The 20,611-nt window shown below is 40.9% G+C and overlaps 1 protein-coding gene across 2 annotated transcripts in view; it reads left to right on the top strand.

The window, feature by feature from the left end:
• RASGRP1 (RAS guanyl releasing protein 1) overlaps positions 1-20,611 on the top strand; it is a 179,346-nt gene that overhangs the window by 76,652 nt on the left and 82,083 nt on the right. For both annotated transcript variants that reach the window (XM_060418579.1, XM_042252251.2), the window contains exons 2-3: positions 2,441-2,558; positions 3,905-4,010. The gene's annotated coding sequence lies outside the window, so the exon portion shown is untranslated. The remainder of the gene's footprint in view (positions 1-2,440; positions 2,559-3,904; positions 4,011-20,611) is intronic.

Here is a 20,611-nt window from a genome sequence, read left to right as displayed (position 1 = left end):
AACTGGGCTCCAGGTATCTCGACATGTAGGCCCTCCCCACTGCCCCACTGCCTCTCGGGCACAGTTAAGACGGAGAAATGAAATGAGCTTGATCAAAGTGTTTGCTCTTCACCATCTGCTTACCATTTTCAAACCATCTGTTCTTCCTCACGAACAATCTTGGCTATTAAGGCACTAGAGAGTGGTGAGTAGAGCTGGATTCTCAACCAGGATTTAAATTCTGAAATAGCTTTGAAACTTCCTAGCTTTGAAACCCTTGGTAAGTTGCTTTGTATCTCAGTACCTCAGTTTTCTCATCTGTAATAACGGTATCTACTATTATTATTGTGAGAGAGACTCTAATTAATACAAACTGTGACAGTTTAACGCAGCTTGTGTGAATTCAAATTACAATATACAGAGAGTTCATCAATGATTTTGGTAAAGTTTCAGGATACAAAATTCATACACAGAAATGTGTTGCATTTCTACATACTAACAACAAAAGATCAGAAAGAGAAACTAGAGAAACAGTCCTACTTACCATCACATCAAAAAGTATAAAATAACTAGGAATAAACCTTCATAAGGCTACAAAAGACCTGTACTCCAAAAACTGTAAGACACTAATGAAAGAAATTGAAGATGACAAGAACAGATGGAATGATATGCCGTGTTCTTACACTGAAAGAATCAATATTGTCAAAACAATTATACTACCCAAAGCATTCTATAAATCTGATACAATCCCCATCAAATTACCAGTGGCATTTTTCACAGAACTAGAACCAAGAAAGTCTGAAAATTTGTATGGAGACATTAAAAAAAAAACCCCTCCAAATAACCAAAGCAATCTTGATAAAGAAAAATGGAGCTGGGAAAATTAGGTTCCCTGACTTCAGACTATACTACAAAGCTACAGTCATCAAAACAGTATGGTACTGGCACAGAGACAGACTTACAGATCAGTGGAACAGGATAGAAAGCCCAGAAACAAACCCATGCAGCTATGGTCAATTAATCTATGACAAAGAAGGCAAGGCTATACAGTGGAGGAAAGACAGTCATTTCAACAAATGGTGTGAACAGCTACAGGTAAAAAAACTGACATTAGAACCTTCTTTAACACCATACACAAAAATAAACTCAAAATGGATTGAATACCTAAATGTAAGATCTGATAGTATAAAACTCTGAGGGAAACATAGGCAGAACACTCTGAATAAATCACAGCAATGTCTTTTCCTAGCCATCTCCTACGGTAATAGAAATGAAAATAAAAATAAACAAATGGGACCTAATTAAACTCTAAAGCTTCTGTACAGCAAGAGAAAACATAAAAAAAATGAAAAGACAACCCTCAGAATGGGAGAAAATGTTTGCAAAAGGTGTGACTGACAAGGGATTAGTCTCCACAATTTATAAACAGCTCGTGTGGCTCAATATCAAAAAAAAAAAAAACCAAAACAATCAAAAAGTGGGCAGAAGACCTAAATAGATATTTCTCCAGAGAAAACACATGGATGACCAAGAGGCACATGACAAGATGCACGATATCACTAATTACTAGAGAAATGCAAATCAAAACTACAATGAGAGATACCCTCACGCCAGTCAGAATGGCCATCATCAAAAAATCTACAAACAATAAATGTTGGATAGGCTGTGGAGAAAAGGGTACTCTCCTACACCGTTGGTGGGAATGTAAATTGGTACAGCCATTGTGAAAAACAATATGGAGATTTCTTAGAAAACTAAAAGCAGAGCTACCATATGATCCCGCAATCCCACTCTTGGGTGTACCTCCAGAGAAAAGTATGGTTTGGAAGGATACATGCACCCCAATGTTCATTGCAGCACTGCTTACAAATAGCCAACATGTGGAAGCACCCTAAATGTCCATAAACAGAGAAATGGGTAAAAAAGCATGTGGTATAGCCAATGAAATATTACTCAACCACTAAAAAGAATGAAATAATGCCATTTGCAGTGACTTAGGTGGACCTGAAGATTACTAAATGAAGCAAGCCAGACATAGAAAGACAAATATCATATATCACTTATATATGCAGAATCTAAAAAAAAAAATACTGATGAACTTACTTACACAATAGACCCACAGACTTAAAGAGTGAACTTATGATAACCAGTGAGGAAGGCTGCAGAAAAGGGATAAATTGGGACTTTGGAATTGACATGTACACACTGCTATATTTAAAATAGGTAATCAACAAGGACCTACTATATAGCACAGGGAACACTGCTCAGTATTCTATAATAATCTAAATGGGAAATAATTTGAAAAACTATAGATATATATAGATGTACACACATATGCATAACTGAATATATTTGCTGAAACTAACAATATTGTTAACCAACTATGCAGCAGTATAAAATAAATATTTTTAAAATTACAATTTATATATATATATATATATATATATGACTACCCCCACAGCACAAGCAGGGAAAAGGCCATGTGAGGACCCAAGGAGAAGGTGCCCATCTACAAGCCAGGAAGAGAACGTCATTGAAACTGCTGCCATGTTGATCTTGGACTTCTGACCTCCAGAACTGTAAGATAACAAATTTCTGTTGTTTAAAAAAAAAACAATACATGTATAGAGTTTAAAACAGAGCTTGATGTGTGTTATGTGCTCAGGAAGTATTAACTGTCACCCTTATTATTACTGGCTTCTTGCCTATGATTATTTCTTAACATAGGAGGAGAGTTTAACAATGGATTTGGCAGTCATGGGAATAATACTGAGGCATTTCCCCAGCTACAACCTTAGCCCACTGGCCCCTAACTTCCTCATTTGGCCCTGTCAGTCAAGGTTACTGTCCTTGAAGTTCTACCCAGGTGCATGTTCAGTGGGGATTGAGCTTGGTTAGAGCTTGGCACAAAGCAGATCCCAGTCATGCCTCTGAGACTGTGTAGTACGTCATTGGTAGTTACTTTCCCTTGGTGAGCTTCCAAAAGAATTAAAGGTGTTAAAAAGAATACATTTGAATCAGTTCTGATGAGATGGATGAAACTGGAGCCGATTATACAGAGTGAAGTAAGCCAGAAAGAAAAACACCAATACAATATACTAACACATATATATGGAATTTAGAAAGATGGCAATGACGACCCTGTATGCAAGAGAGCAAAAAAGACATAGATGTGTATAACGGACTTTTGGACTCAGAGGGAGAGGGAGAGGGTGGGATGATTTGGGAGAATGGCATTGTAACATGTATACTATCATGTAAGAATCGAATCGCCAGTCTATGTCCAACGCAGGATACAGCATGCTTGGGGCTGGTGCATGGGGATGACCCAGAGAGATGTTATGGGGAGGGAGGTGGGAGGGGGGTTCATGTTTGGGAACGCATATACACCTGTGGTGGATTCATGTCAATGTATGGCAAAACCAATACGGTATTGTAAAGTAAAATAAAGTAAAAATGAAAATTTAAAAAAAAAAGAATCTTATCCAACACCACAAAAAAAAAAGAATTAAAGGTGTATTTTGGTATTTTATCTCCTGACGAAAATCAGAGTGGCATCTATTAAGACATGACACAGACTCCTCAGATAAGGAAAATCTGAGACATCCGCTTCCCATTGCAGTTGGATATTGTTTTTCTATTACCCCACCCCAAGCTTTCCTACTAGACCCACAGGTGGAGGACTCTAGAGTGGAGATAAACATCAAGACCAATTTACAGCAGAAAAGGAGACCTAGACTTCGTAAAGCCTTTGTAGTATGAATCTCATCTTTTTAAAAGAAGATGACATTAAGAAGTGCCAACTACCAAACCAAAGTCTATCATTTAAGTAAAGAGCAATCATTACTTATGACAAAGCTGAGTGTGTTGAAGTATGCCCTAGAAGCAAAAATCACATTAGATAATGACTCTTCTTGCTTTTTAGAGAACTCATGAGACTCGCCATGCACACTGTGGTGAAATGTCATTAAAACCAGCCAAGAATGTCACGTTCCCTGCTCCTGGCCACAGAAGTCTTGGACCACCTGCAGGTAAGGCAGACTGGCAAGCATCAGGAGACTCTGAGATGCTGCCTACTCATTAAACAACAGTTATTGGTCCTGTGATGGCCTAGGCCCTGGAGGCCACAAGGGATGTAGGACATTGCTCTGCAGGGCCACTTGCTATCTGTCTGACTTGGAGTAAATAATGCAAATCCCTTTGAACTTCTGTTTCCTTGTCTGGGACATAGCAAGTAAAATACTTTTTTATTAATTAGTTAATTTATTCACTTGTTTATTGCTACACTGGATCTGCACTGCTGTGCATGGGCTTTCTCCAGCTGTGGCAAGCAGAACTGCTCTCTAGTTGCAGTGTGCGGGCTTCTCGTTGCAGTGGCTTCTCTCGTTGAGGAGCATGGGCTGTAGAGCACTCAGGCTCAGTAGTCATGACGCACAGGCTTAGCTGTTCTACAGCATATGGGATCTCGGTTCCTGGACCAAGAATTGAACCTGAGTACCCTGCATTGGCACACAAATTCTTAACCACCGGGCCACCAGGGAAGTCCTGAGAGCAAAATACTCACATGTCTTAGTGTATTACTTCTGGTGGCACAAGTTACAGAAAAAGCGTGACTCAAGTGCTTTAACAATCATCTCACCTGTCACCAAGTTCACAGGTACGCCATGACCTGGGGCCTGTCTCTGCTTCACTTGGCTCTGGCCTCCTCCATCTGTGTTGGTTTCCTTTACATAGAAGTACCAGGCAAACATCCAGACACCACAGCAGGGAGAAGGAATATCTCTTCCCGTGCATGCATGCTAAGTCACTTCAATTGTGTCCAACTCTGTGTGACCCTATGGACTGTAGCCCACCAGACTTCTCATTCCATGGGATTTCCAGGCAAGAATACTGGAGTGGGTTGGCATTTCCTTCTCCAGGGGATCTTTCCAACCCAGGGATTAAACCTTTGTCACAAAATCTCTTTTTCATTAAGGAAGTCTTTTTCATTGAGGAAGTCTTCCCAAACCTCTCACTCCCTTGAAGGTGATCACATGACCATGTATGACCCAGGCACTGGTGACAGAGGTCATGAATGGTTTAAAATATTCAGCAGTTACCCCTGGGGTGAGGGCAGACTCACCCTCCCCAAAGATAGGGTGATAGGAGGACAAAAACCTAAAGGTTTATATGGATGAGGAAGAAGCAGTAGCTGGCTGGTGTGGCAACCAGTGGTGTTTATTACATCACCCCACAAAGTTCTTGGGATAAACAGATGCGATGATGGATGAAAATGGCCTACTTGGTGCTTGGCACATGGAAATAATAGCAGCTGACATTTCTGAAGACTTAAAATATGCCAGGCACTTTATATGAATTCTCTGATTTAATCCAGGCCCTGTGAGGTAGGAGCCACTATTGTGCCCATTTTACAGATATGGAGACTGGAGCCCAGATGAGTTAAGTAACTTGATCAAGGCAGACAGAATCTGCATTGAAACCTGGGCACTCTGACTTAAAGTCCTGCTCTCCATTCTCTAAGATTTACTGCATTGAAATGAAAGTCAAATTCATCACCACACCTCTGCCTTAATCTCAAGATATGTGTACACTATGAGTTCAGTGGGATTCACACACATGAAAAAATTAGAGAGCAATATAATATAGCAGCTAGTGACAATCTCTGAGGTTTAAGAGAGGAAGGATGTAACTGATGCACACAGAAAACGGCAGAGGGTGATGCTGCCAGGAAGGCAGCAGAAGACAGGCCTCTATGGAGGTGTGAGTTTGGGAGGCAATGGAGAGCATTCTAGACTGATGTAGCAGCTTGGAGCTTTCAGGAATAGAAGGCTGAGTAAGCAAGTATTAGTGACCTAAGCAAAGGACAGTGGAATCCAGAGTGAATCCACTCTGTGGAGGAATGGAGAAGCAGAGCAGAGCTCTGGCCACAGTATCTGCTGTAGATTTGGGCTGCACCAAAGGTGGTGCTAGAGTTCAAGCTCAAGGTAGCAGTGTACCTATCCTGGCCTCCACAACCCGCCCCCCTCCCCAAGAATTACATCCCTGTGCCTGCACTTTGGGTACCCAAGCCTTCTGAATGACTGGAGACCTATACCTAAACCTCACGTTCTTATGAAGTGTACCATAGGTTCCTGAGCAGAGAGGACATTAGCATGTTGATGGAATGCCATCCTCTGCACGGAATTTCCAAGAGGAATCTGACTTGAGGGAGAGGATTTCTCTCTATTTCTTATACCACTTCCTGCAGCACCAACTTTCATGCCAAGAAGGACCTCCTAAGATCATGTTCTGGGCAGGGTATCTGGTCACATACTCCTAAATTGATGCTTTTGAGTCAAATCACTGTGTCTACATCCTACTTAGAGTCTTGTTGCTAATTGTTCAGTCACTAAGTTGTGTCTAACTCTTTGTGACCCCATGGACTACAGCACGCCAGGCTTCCCTGTCCTTCATCAACTTCTGGAGTTTGCTTAAACTCATGTCCATTGAGTCAATGATTTCATCCAACCATCTCATTCTCTCTTGCCCCCTTCCCCTCCTGCCCTTAATCTTTCCTAGCATCAGGGTCTTTTCCAGTGAGTTGGCTCTTCGCGTCAGGTGGCCAAAGTATTGGAGCTTCAGCTTCAGCATCAGTCCTTCCAAGGAATATTCAGAGTTGATTTCCTCTAGGACTGACTGGTTTGATCTCCTTACAGTCCAAGGGACTCTCAAGAGTCTTCTCCAGTACCACAGTTCAAAAACATCAATTCTTTGGCACTCAGCCTTCTTTATGGTCCAGCTCTCACATCTGTATATGACTACAGGAGAAGCCATAGCTTTGATTATCAGTTTCTTAGTTATTGCCTTTTACCTTATTTTGTCTTCAAATACTTCCCAAATTCCTCTGTAATCTGATATGTAGGCAACAGCTACCTTTCTAGCTTAATAAAATAGATTCAAGTTGGGACAGAATGGTCTTTGGAATGAGAGATTGAGTTCAAATTGCAGCAAGGTCATTTACCCCTGGGTGCCTATGGAGCACAGAATGAGCTTCGGAGGCAAAGACCACACATGCACATTAGCACAATACCTTATCCTGATTATGAGCAAAGTATAAGGAAGGTGTCTAGATCATGGTCTGGCTATAATTGGTGTTGTAAATGTTAGTTTTTTCTTCCCCTCTGTTCTTTTCCCTTTATAGGGGGTGGGAGGAATGATCAAAGGAGTAAAAGCAAAAAAGCCTGTATGTCGTTTTCAGGATACCTGATTATACCACCAAGTTGCTGGATATGCCCTGGGGTGAGATGTTTACCTACTCTGGTTCCAGTTTCTCATCTACAAAAAGAGAAGGTTGAAGATGATATTTTTTGAGATGATATTTTTATTATATATTAATCTGCATTCCCCAAGTGCAGAGTCACAGGAATTCCCCTAATTCATCTGTCTCATCTCGGTCCCAGACTCATCTTCCCCAAGTGGGTGTGCCCCAGTTTCTTACCTTTCAACTTGGCCTGCAGGATCCTTGCTGCCTCATATCAGTTGTGAACTGGCTTTTATCAAAGACTAACAAGTACCTACTGCCCAATTAGGGAGAGGGCATGGCAGGCCCCAGCAATGGTGATCTCAAACCCGTCTAGACATTGACAGCGAGGCACCTGATAGCAAGATGTCAGGGGAAAGGTATGTGAAGTCACCTCACCCCATGGTTTGCAAACTGTGTACCTCAGAGACCTGGAAGTTCCTCAGTGCCCCTGGCAGCTGAGAGGACAGGGAGACAGTAACAAATGGGCCTTTCAAACCAGAGTGGGTTCACCTCTGATTCATTCACTTCCCAATTTTCAGCAGATGTTTCTTCTGGAAGAAGAATCTAGTGGCGAAAAAGGAAAGAAATTCTTGAAAGTCATCAATTTCATCTTACCCTTTCATTATATAGATAAGGAACTATAATTCATATTTCAAAAACCTCAGAATGAGTCCCATCCCCTTCATATCCAGATCTTCCACTTTCAGGGAAGTTATCCTAAGAAAGCAATTGTGAATTTCTGTTTCAAGAATGTTCATCCTACTACGGTTTAAAATAGGGGGAAAAATTAGAAGCCATAGCAAGAGAGGGGTATTTGGACAAATACTGGTACATCTTCAAACATATAATATTGGGATATCCCATATATCACAGAAGGAAATTACTTATATGGAAAATGTGCTCATAATATATTGATAAGTTGAGCGTGCACGCCTGTGCTCATGCGCGCGCGCGCGCGCGCACACACACACACACACACACACACACACACACTCACAAGTTTGTTCTGCTTCTGCCCCCATGTCATAGGAAGACTTTCTGGAAGCCTCTAAATGGGGCCTTGTTTTGCTTGTGATGGAATACAGTTGATGTACACGTTCACCTGTCTCTTCTCACTGTACACTGCCATTTGCTATACATAGGAAGTCTGCTGGGTCCTTGGCTAAAACAGGTAACTCTAAGTCACATTTCCGCCTGATCCTAAAGCAGCCCTCTGTGTGTCCAGAGCTACACAGTCTTTCTTAAATGATTCCATCCCTTTCTGACCATCACTGTCTATCCAGCAGGTCTCAAGTTCAGTTCTTCAGCCAGAACTAGAATAGATACCCCAGAACCTTCCATTTTCTCTTTCTGCTTTTACTTATTCTGCCTCTCATTAAAAGAAGAAAAAAGAAAAACCGAGCTCCTATCTCTCAATTTATAACAGTAAGTATTTGCATGTACAGAAATCAAGGAAATTGGGAAAGGAATACGTCAAGTCTGTATATTGTCACCCTGCTTATTTAACTTCTATGCAGAGTACATCATGCAAAATGCCAGCTGGATGAAGCACGAGCTGAAATCAAGATTACCATGAGAAATATCAATAACCTTAGATATGCAGATGACACCACCCTAATGGCAGAAAGTGAAAAGTAACTAAAGAGTCTCTTGCTGAAGGTGAAAGAGGAGAGTGAAAAAGCTGGCTTAAAACTCAACATTAAAAAACTAAGATAATGGCATCTGGTCCCATCACTTCATGGCAAATAGATGGGGAAACAATGGAAACAGTGACAGACTTTATTTTCCTGGCCTCCAAAATTACTGCAGATAGTGACTGCAGCCATGAAATTAAAAGACGCTTGCTCCTTGGAAGAAAAGCTATGACCAACCTAGACAGCATATTAAAATGCAGAGACATTACTTTGCCGACAAAGGTCCATCTAGTCAAAGCTATGGTTTTCCCAGCAGTCATGTATGGATGTGAGAGTTGGACCATAAAGAAGGCTGAGCATTGATACTTTTGAACTGTGGTGTTGGAGAAGACTCTTGAGAGTCCCTTGGACTGCAGGGAGATCAAACCAGTCAATCCTAAAGAAAATTAACCCTGAAAATTCCTTGGAAGAACTGATGTTGAAGCTGAAGCTCCAATACTGATGTGAAGAGCTGACTCATTAGAAAAGACCCTAATGCTGGGAAAGATTGAAGGCAGGAGGAGAAGGGGACAACAGGGGCTAAGATGGTTGGATGGCATCACTGATTCAGTGGATATGGGTCTGAGCAAGCTCCAAGAGATAGTGAAGGACAAGGAAGCCTGGCATGCTGCAGTCCATGGGGTTCCCGAAGAGTCAGACATGACTGAGTGACTGAACAACAAAATCAAGGAAAACAAGTAGTGGAATGTTTAGGGATTGGGAATGTGTGACAGACAGAATATTGCCCCCCTTAAAATGTGACTGCTGGAATCTGTGAATCTGCTACTTTATATGGCAAAAGGGACTTTGCAGATGGAGATGAAGGGTCTTGAGATGGGGAGATTATCTTGGTTGGCCCACTGTAATCACAAGGGTTTTTTTTAAGAGCAGGCAAGAGGGACAAAGTCAGAGGAAGTGGATATGATGGTGGAAGTAGAGACTGCAGTGCTGAACTTTGAAGGTGGAGGAAGGGACCACAGCCAAGGAGTTCTGGCAGCTTCTAGAAGCTGGAAAGGAAAGAAAACCTGATCTTCCCTGGAGCCTCCATAAGGAAAGTATTTATATCAGCATCTTGATTTTAGCTCCATAGGGCTCCTTTGGAGCTCCTTTCAGCCTTTTTTTTTTTTTTTTTTTGGATTTAAAAATTCATTTATTTTGTTTTCATTCTTTTTTTTTTTTCTCAAGGAAAATTTTCAAAATATTATTAAAGTATAGTTGATTTGGAAGGAAAGTTATGACCTACCTAGATAGCATATTCAAAAGCAGAGATGTTACCGACAAAGGTCCGTCTAGTCAAGGCTATGGTTTTTCCAGTGGTCATGTATGGATGTGAGAGTTGGACTGTGAAGAAAGCTGAATGCTGAAGAACTGATGCTTTTGAACTGTGGTGTTGGAGAGGACTCTTGAGAGTCCCTTGGACTGCAAAGAGATCCGACCAGTCCATTCTAAAGGAGATCAATCCTGGATGTTCATTGGAAGGACTGATGCTAAAGCCGAAACTCCAGTACTTTGGCCACCTCATGCGAAGAGTTGACTCATTGGCAAAGACTCTGATGCTGGGAGGGATTGGGGGCAGGAGGGGAAGGGGACAACAGAGAATGAGATGGCTGGATGGCATCACTGACTTGAGGAACGTGAGTTTGGGTGAACTCCGGGAGTTGGTGGTGGACAGGGAGGGCTGGCGTGCTGTGATTCATGGGGTCGCAAAGAGTCGGACACGACTGAGCGACTGAACTCAACTGAACTGAACTGATAGTTGATTTACAATGTTAATTTCCGCTGTACAGCAGGGTGACTCAGTTATCCATATATATTCTTTATTCATATTCTTTTACATTATGGTTTACCACAAGATATTGAATATAATTCCTTGTGCCCTGCAATAGGACCTTGTTTTTTACCCATTCTAGGTATAGTAATTCACATTTACTAATCCTGAACTCCCAGTCCTTTCCTTTCCGCACCTCCTCCCACTTGGCAACCACAAGTCTGTTCTCTGTATCTATGAGACTGTTTCTGTTTTGTAGATAAATTCATTTGTGTCATATTTTAGATCCCACATATAAGTAATATCATATGGTATTCTGATTTACTTTGCTTGGTATGATAATCTCTAGTTGCATTTGTGTTGGTGCAAATGGCATTATTTCATTCTTTTTTATGGCTGAGTAATATCCCCTTCCCTAGTGGCTCAGTAGTAAAGAATCTGCCTGCAATGTAGGAGACCTGGGTTTGATCCCTGGGTCAGGAAGATCCCATGGAGAAGGGAATGGCTACCCATTTCAGTGTTCTTGTCTGGAGAATTTCATGGGCAGAAGAGCCTAATGGGCTACAGTCCATGGGATCACAGAGTTGGACACGACTGAGCAACTTACACTTAATATCCCATTATATATTTTTACCACACCTTCTTTATCCCTTATAGATTGGCGAATGTTTAGGTTGTTTCCATGTCTTGGCTATTGTAAACAGTGCTGCTATAAACATAAGGGCGTGTGGATCTTTTTGAATTATAGTTTTCTCTGGGTATATTTCCAGGAGTAGGATTGCTGGATCATAGGGCAACTCCGTTTTCAGTTTTTTGAGGAACCGCCATACTGTTTTCCATCATGGCTGCACCAGTTTACGTTCCCAGAAACAGGGTAAGAGGGGTTTGCCATATCCTCTTCAACATTTACTACTTGTAGACTTTTTAAGGATGGCCATTATGATCAGTGAGAGGTGGTACCTCACTGTATTTTTGATGTGTGTTTCTCTAAGAATTAATGATGCTGAGCATCTTTTCTTGTACCTATTGGCCATCTGTATGTCTTCTTTGAAGAAATATCTACTTGAGTCTTCTGCCCATTTTTGACTGAGTTTTCTGTTTTTTTGATATTGAGTCACATGAGCTATTTGTATATTTTGGAAATTAAGCCCTTGTTGGTCACATCATTTGCAAATATTTTCTTCCAGTCCATAGGTTGTCCTTTTGTTTATGATTTCCTTTGCTGTATGAAAGCTTGTAAGTTTGAATAAATCCCATTTGTTTATTTTTATTTTATTTCTACTGCCTTGGGAGACTGACCTAAGAAAACATTGGTACAATTTATGTTATAGAATGTTTTGCCTATATTCTCTTCTAGGATTTTTATGGTGACATGTCTTTTATTTAAGTCTTTAAGTCATTTTGAGTTTATTTTTGTGTATGGTGTGAGGGTGTGTGCTAACTTCATTGAGTTAAAGTTGGCTGTCCAACTTTTTCAACACCACTTGCTGAAGAGACTGTCCTTTCCCCATTGTATATTCTTGCCTCCTTTGTCAAAGATTAATTGACCATAAACATGTGGGTTTATTTCTGGGTTCTCTATTATGTCCCATTGATTTATACATGTATTTTACAAATATCATTGTACTTTGATTATTATAGCTTTGTAGTATTGTCTGAAGTCTTGGAGGGTTATGCCTCCTGCTTTCTTCTTTTTTCTAAGGATTACATCTGCAATTCTGGATCTTTTGTGGCCCTGTGTAAAAAATTTTAGGATTATTAGTTCTAGTTCTGTGGAAAATGTCATGGATAATTTGTTAGAAATCACATTAAATTTGTAGACTGCTTTGAATTATATGGTAATATTAACAATATTAATTCTTCCAATCCTAAATTCCCTGATGGTCCACGGTTAAGACTCTATGCTTCAATTGCTGGGGACATGGGTTCTATCTCTGATTGGGGAACTAGGATCCCGCATGCCACGAGGTGCAACCAAAAAAACACAAAAAGACTCTAGTTAATTCTTGAAGTGCAAGAACATGGGATATCTTTCCATTTCTTTGAGTCATCTTCAATTTTCTTTACTAATACTTTGTAGTTCTCAGCATAAAAGTCATTCACCTCCTTGATGAGGTTTATTTGTAAGTATTTTTTGATGTGATTTTAAAAGGAATTGTTTTTTTTTTACATCCCCTTTCTGTTATTTTATTGTTAATGTAAAGAAATGCAACTAATTCTGTATGTTAATCTTGCATCTTGCTTCCTTGATGAATTAGTTTATCAGTTCTAGTAATTTTCATGTTTTTTATATATGGTATCATGTCCTCTGCATGAAATGATGACTTTACCTCTTTTCTACCAATTCGAATACCTTTTATTTCTTTTTCTTATCTGATTGCTGTGACTAGGACTTCCAACACTATGTTAAAGAGAAGTGAACATCCTTGTCTTATTCCAGATTTTAGCCAGAAGGCTTTTAGCTTTTCATCGTTGAGTATTATATTGGCTATGAGACTGCCATAAATATCTTTTATTATGTTGAGATATGTTTTCCCTGTGCTCATTTTGGTAAGAGTTTTTATAATGAATGTATTTGAACTTTATTGAATGCTTTTCTTGTATCTGTTGAGTTGATCACATGGTTTTCATCTTTTATTGATGTAGAATATCACACTAATTGATTTGCATATGTTGAACCATGCTTGTGTCCTTGGGATGAATCCAACTCGGGTGTGGTGTGTGATTTTTCTAATGTGTTGTTGAATTCTCTCTGCTAATATTTTGTTGAGAATTTTTGCATCTGTATTCATCAAAGATACTGGAATGATGTTATTTTTTGTTTGATTTGCACCTGTAGTAACAGCCATGCCCTTCATGAAATACAAGGTGAGAGTAAGTGTAGATAAGACTCGAAAGGGTTATTTACTTCTTCCTTTTCCTGATGAACTTTATGGCAAGCAACTTTTTGGCACCTCTCCTATGCTGGCTGACCTGCAAATCAGAGTGTGCCTGGATTCCAGACAGCAGAGTTTCATGTACTTTCTCCCAGCAAAATGGGCAACCTTGGTTCAGAGAGGGATGAAATCCTGAATACCAAGGACAGAAAGGTCTTTTCTTTTAGACAGTCTTTTGAAACCCTAATTTCCTTTAGCCCTGGTCCTATCCATGTCACTCAACAATGACTTGCTGTTCAGAAAGAGCTCCATCTCCTAAAAACACTGGGTCTTGAGAGTCTGAATCAAAAGCCAAGCCCTGACTCTCAGATGCCTACCAGCCTTAGTAAAGTCATGGTGTAACAAATATTAAGATTGCTGTCAACTTCAGGCGGCTCAACCCCCTGCCTCCAAGTGACAAGAGAAAAAACACAAGAGGAAAAACTCTTTCGCGGGAGGATGAAATAGGATGGGGCATAGCTAAGCTTTCAGGAGACTGAACCCATCATGGTTCTTTGTAACAGAAGCTGGAAAGTAGGCAAGGCTTCCTACTTGGTGTGTCTCCACATACTTCCTTATCTCCAGCCCCCATTTTACAGGCATCTTGGATGGTTGGCCATCTAACCCTTCCTGCGTGGGTTCCAGTGTTTGTAAGGGCAGGATTTGGCATGCACTCTTGGGGCTGGTGGTCTTCCCTGGTGGCTCAGATGGTAAAGAATCCACCTGCAAAGCAGGAGACCAGGGTTCAGTTTCTGGATCAGGAAGATTCCCTGGAGAAGGGCATGGCAACCTACTCCAGTATTCTTGCTTGGAGAATTCCATGGAGAGGAGCCTGGCAGGCCACAGTCCATAGGGTCACACAGAGTCAGGCACGACTGAAGTGACTTAACATGCACACGTGCACTTGGGGCTGGCAGAGATCCTAGACATCACATTAGACAGAAGAGTAAAATAAGAAGCGGTCCTCAGATGTCTTGGAAGAGTAAAAGGAAAGGTGAGACACTGATGGAAATAGCAAGGAAGGGAAATTGATGTGTCACCTGTGAGTCTCCCAGAGAGGCTGAGAAACAGGAGAAGCAGCAGCACCACTGAGTCAGGAACTTCCCAGCATGCAATTGCTCTATGTTGAGATCAAGGTAGGCAAGAGTCCCTTCTTCTTCAGTGTCCAAATCTGCATCAGAAGCTGTAGGCATACTACGTGGGACAACAAGGAGGGGGGATCCGGGGAACCTTGGCTTTCTGGGATGTTCCAGGAAAGGATGGGAAACTGAGGAACTAGACAAAATAATCTAAACACCAGAAGTCAGGAGTCAGGAGTCTTCACTCCCAATTTGACAGGTTAGACCAAATGACTAAACTCATATTAGCACCTCAGAAAGATATCCACACCTGTTGAGGGTAAATTTTAAGACTGGAGTACAGTTCCAAAAGTAACTCAGTTATGAGATCTTTATTTGAAGTATAATGATGAGCTAAAACTCTATTTGCACAAATGAACAAACAAGCAAACAAATCAGAGCTCTCGGGTTGTAGTAAGAAAGCCTGCAGGAATAATGCTTGAATCACTTGATACAATTCCCTGGTTTTTTATTTTTTTTCCAAGAGAAGACCAAAGTCTCTAGACAAGGAATCATGGGAAAGAAATCATAGTAGGAACTGCATTTTTAGCCCAGTCTGCTGAGGAAACATTCACAGATGCAGAGACGCATGTACACAAGAGATGTAGTACATGTTATCTGAGAAGTGACATAATAAGGTAACAAGCCCCTGACCAATGCGTTAATAGCACATTGACAATAGTTATACTTTCACTTTTCATATGGCTCAAAGTGAAAACATGAGCCTGAAGAAGTCTTAATTCATTGGCTTTCCCTCCCCTAACCAATGGCCAAATCTTTTTAGAGGCAGTTCTAGTTTGAGCTCTAAAGGAGCAGTGTCACTCGACCAAAATTTTGATCCTTTGATGCTCTGTTTTATAACTTGTGGTTGATAAGACAGCTGAAAGCTCAACACTTCATTGAGGCCATGAACAATATGGTTAGTTCTGGTTACTGATCCTCTTTACCTCAACCAGAATTTTCTAATAGGTTATAGCCAACGAACTCAACTGTTTTGAGTGTAAAATCTAATATATCATGAGTGGGAGGTGTAACTAAATCTTGATAAGCTTGGGCTCCAAAATCACACTGAAATGAAACCCAGCCTCACATATTACTAGTTGTGTGTTTTTGGGTGAGTCACTTAACCTTTTTCAGCCTTAAACCTCCCGCGACCCCACCATCTATATAAAGTGAGAACAACTATGGTAAATCATCATAAAGTCTTTTTGCAAGGATGATGTGAAATAATGTGTACTTATTTCTTGGCTCAGTACTTGACATGTAGGAAGTGCTCAATATGTCAGCTCATAGAATCAGCATGAGGAATCTAGGATAAACGGAAAAAAAAAAAAAAAAAAAAACACGTTCTGTTTGATCGTAGAATCCAGCTCCGCGTAGCTTACAATGTAAGTAAGTTGACCCCTTTTGGTTTAGTTTGTTGGTTGTTTTCACTGCTGACCCATTGTTCCCAGTGGTCTAACCTGCTTTCTGCAATAGACCAAGGACTGCCAGATCCTTTCTGGCTGGGTCTCTGAGTACTCTAGTACCAAGTCCAGGTCTAACATGAAAGCAGTAGGTACTTACTCTCTGGCACAGAACTAGTATTTATTTTTCCCTACACCAGCAGCCACTTGGTCAGTAAATACTATGTTTTTGGTTCCTCCAAGCTAGGCCCTGTGGCCTTGAATGACCCTGCAAAGCCCCTAGTTTTATTTCTCATCCCCAGGCAAACCTCCACTTTCCATGCCATTTCTCACCTCACTGCCCTACAGGTCACCTTTCATATGCCTGCCTATTGTATGTTCAAATGGGACAGAGGGAGTCCCTCCTTGAAACTCGCATTTCCCCTTGTTTTATACCAACATCTCCCAAAAGCCAGAAACCACTACTCTCTCAGAGCCAGGAAAGAGCACTCTATCTTTCACGAGGGAACCAGGCTCACTCCCAGGGCCGACTCATCCAGGAGGTATGGGGCTGAGAGCTTGCAATACTTAGAGGCACCCACAGAAAGGTTTTCATTAGTTTTAAAAAACCAAAGATTTTATGTATAATAACGAATCTGATCTGGATTCTATTCATCTTTATGCCAATGCAATCATAGAATTTATTTTAAAATATATTTGTATTGAGGAAGGAGCCCCCAGATATCACACTGTGGCCCTGCCACTCCTGTTTAGTTTAGAGTGGTCCAAGGTGGGGAGAACCTGGGGCAAACTCACCCACCTGGACCCCACCTCCTACATGACCCATGTGCTTCCTCTGGCTGGTACAGAACAAAAGTCACAGCAATTTAGATTTTTAATAGGGTTTTATTATATAGCACAAGGAACTATGTTTTGTAATAACCTATAAGGGAAAAGAATCTGAAAAATAGATACATATATATATATATATATGTATGTATGGGTGTAACTGAATTGCTGTGCTGTACATCTGAAGCTAACACAACATTGTAAATCAATTATACTTCAGTTTTTTAGAAAAGAGGAATTTTTAAACAATTGCAATATTGATAATATAGAACTTGTCTCTTTCCATAACAAGTCTAACCCAGACTTCTTTACACTTCCATCCAAAGACAGGCAATGTCAGAGCAATAACACTGCCTTGGGAACACACCTGCATGAGCCAAATTGAGAGCCAGCATGAGGTAACCTTCCTCAGGAAGCAAAACCTCATTTCTGGGGGCTTGAAAATCACACATAAATGGGCACTGATTGGATTTATCACAACATATGGCAATCTTTTTCACCGATTGATTTAGTTTAAGAATCAATTAAGCTGAACACTTGGTTGACTGCCTTGGTTGACAGTTAGGTCTCTATTTATACTTATGAAGCCACCAGGCTGACTCCCCCAGCTGCACACACAGTTCAGAGGGAAGTTTTCTCAGTTTGATGTGAGGTGCAGAAACAAAACAACACAAAATAAAAAGATAGTTTCCTTTTACAGTAAATTTTGGCTTTCAGTTGAACAAATGCCAAGAAATTACTTCAACCAAAGTGTTTGAGTCTGTTGCCAATTAGACATGGTGGCAGATCAATCTTGATCAATACTTGGAGGAAATGTAAGCCTTCACCTTTGTTTTTTAATCAATGCACTTCTAATTTTATGTTGCTCTCTTGGGTGTGACTTGATTATTTGTGAAACACCATCTCTTTAGCCAGGGGATACAGGGGTTAAGTCTGCCTACAAGATTAAGTCGCACTCTTCTTTAGCTGGGCTCACTTCATAACTCTACATCCAGAGGTAATGTCAGAGTCAGGCAAGTCAGACTATTCCATCCCAATTTACACTTTCCTAGATGTGTTATCTGCCTATGAGAGTTTCACTCTCTATTCCCACAACAAAGAATCCGACTGAATAAAAAGACACAACACCCCATGTGGGATGGAAAACTAGGCTTTGGCATAGGGGAGTGTGCTGGGGTAACCAACACTGTCAGATCAATTGGTAAAAATGTAAGTGGTGTATGAAGCAGCCTACTTTAGTATTTCTTAAATATGACCCCTTTTAAAGGGAAAAAAAAGTCTTCTAGACCCTTAAGGACTAAGCACGTGTCTGCTGATGATCCCAGTGTGAGAATGAGAAGCACCCACCTATATTAATTTACAGTTATTTTCTCCATTGCTCACATGCAAGTGTCTTTATTAATACTCAGGAGTTTTCATTTCAATACTATGCTTATCACAGCACTTTTTTGAATACATATTAAACAGTTTTTGTATTCAGAAAACCACATCCTTTGGTTGGTCCAGGCCATTTGAATCTTTCTATTAACTTTTTTTTTTTTTTTTTCAAGCTTTTACCTGTGTCTTTGTAGGTGTTAAGTGATTAAGTAGTATTAGTGCTAGGGTGGTGCTGGGTGCACAATAGGGATTTTAAAAATAGCAGTTGCATTACTAAACTAGTTTTAGCTTTTCAGCTGTTGCTGTTCTGATTGCAGGGCAGCCATTTGAAAAGAAGCTCAGTGTTGAATGGTAATTAACTCAGCCCTCTGCAGTGGTGCTCAGCTCAAGCAACCAAAGGCAAACTTGGGAAGTAGCCTTAATTGAATCACATCTAAAGTGGAGCAAGGGATTCAAGGAGCTCACAGGGGATTCTTCAAGATGAGAAACCTCTCGATTTCTGCAAAGGCAGTGAGATTGTCAGACTTGAGAGCCTTGTTTATGTATCGGCAGGGAGTGGGAGAGAATCAGAGTAAGTTCCTGTGTTTAGTTAGAGCAAAGCCCTAGGTTCTGCTTCTTCCTTACCTCTGCATCTTCCTTGTCTCTGAAACACCAGCCTCGCCTCACCTCTTCTTGCTCCTCACTTCTCTTTAGTTCACCATTCATCTCATCCTTTATATCTTAACCCACACCTCACTTCCTTTGAGAAGTCGGCTCCCCATCAACCAAGACGAGGGCAGGTATCCCTTCAATGCGGCAAAACACTAGGTTACTGAAACATTCACCTCATGTCCCTGTAACCAGGCACTAAAAACACCAATGTGTCCACAGTGGTCAGTCCATGCCAGGCATGAACCGTGTCATGTAATCATTAGCAAAATTGCATAGGTAGGGCTTGTTTGTACCCAGTTTTACAGGTATAGAAACTGAGGCTAGAAAAGTTAACTTGCAAAGGAAGCATGAGGACTGCAATTCAAAATCAGTCTAACTCCAGAGCTCACACTTTGAACTGCTGTGCTATTCTGCCTCCCAAGTATTTGTGGAAAACACACTCTTTGATATATATATATATTAACTTGAACAAATCAGTTTCACCGACAAGTTACCATTCCTGGTCTCAGCCTCTGTTTTGTTTTGTTTTTTTTTTAGTCATTTGGGCCAGCATCAGAAAGCAAGAAGTTCTATGCCAGAATGATTCAAAATAGGATTTATTGATGGATTAGATGCTTGCGCACAATACAAAAATGAAAGTTACAGAAGGGGAAACAATGGAAGGCAAGAGTCCCCCTACTCAGCGTCACCTAGTTCCCCTTTCCCAGAGATAACTATTGAGATGTGTTATTATCATGAGAGGAAGCCTTGGAACTGCATTTTGTATAATATGATCCCATCCGACTGATGGATCAATGTTAGGGGTCCTGATCTGCATTTGTTTTTTAATACCATTTAAAAAATTTTTGAAAGGATCGTGTTTCACACAACTTGTGTTTCAGTTTGACGCATAGCACAAATGTACATCTGAGTCACAGAGTGTAAAATGTGATATTACACTTCTCACCACGGAGTAATACTAAAAACTGTTTGACAGCCACCAACTGGGCAGACCCAGAAGCTGAAAATTATGAAGGTCCCTTCCATGGAGAACCTCCTGCCCTTACTTCCCATGAGTCACTTTGGAATTCAGCAGCCAGACCCAGTAAAGCACAATTTGGATCCCTTCCCTCCTCTGTTCAGTTTTCCAGGGACCCGCATCCCCCTAAGAGCAAAATCCATGAGACAACATATATCTCTATTTGTTTGTTAATATCCTGAAACAATTCCAAAATCAAATGAAAAATATGGGCTCCATGATGTAAAGAAATATGACTTGTAACGGAGCTTGGGCCTCTGGGAAGGGACTTCAGCAAAGACAAGCAGCATCCTTCAGCTGAAAACAAAAATGGATATGCGCAGAGTCTAGGTATGGGGTGATTTATCTGAAAATATCATTTACATGACATTCATCAAACTCCCTACGGAGAATCCTGGGGGTACCTGAGGAAGATAGAATGCTCTCCAGAAGAGCTGGCCCGTGGATGGAGAGACTTTCAGAAAACCATGGGCTGCACCCACAAGAAGATGCTGAGGACAAAGAATCATGCGGGAGTCCAACCGCAAGGCGCCAAACTACAGGCCAGTAGCACGTGAAGCTGCTTCTCACATGGACAGTTTCTCTAGCTTTGGTCA

This window comes from Ovis aries, chromosome 7 (assembly GCF_016772045.2).
Source record: "Ovis aries strain OAR_USU_Benz2616 breed Rambouillet chromosome 7, ARS-UI_Ramb_v3.0, whole genome shotgun sequence".
Taxonomy (NCBI): domain Eukaryota; kingdom Metazoa; phylum Chordata; class Mammalia; order Artiodactyla; family Bovidae; genus Ovis; species Ovis aries.
The sequence above is the reverse complement of the archived record's forward strand: the minus strand, read 5'-3'. Positions and strand labels throughout refer to the sequence as shown.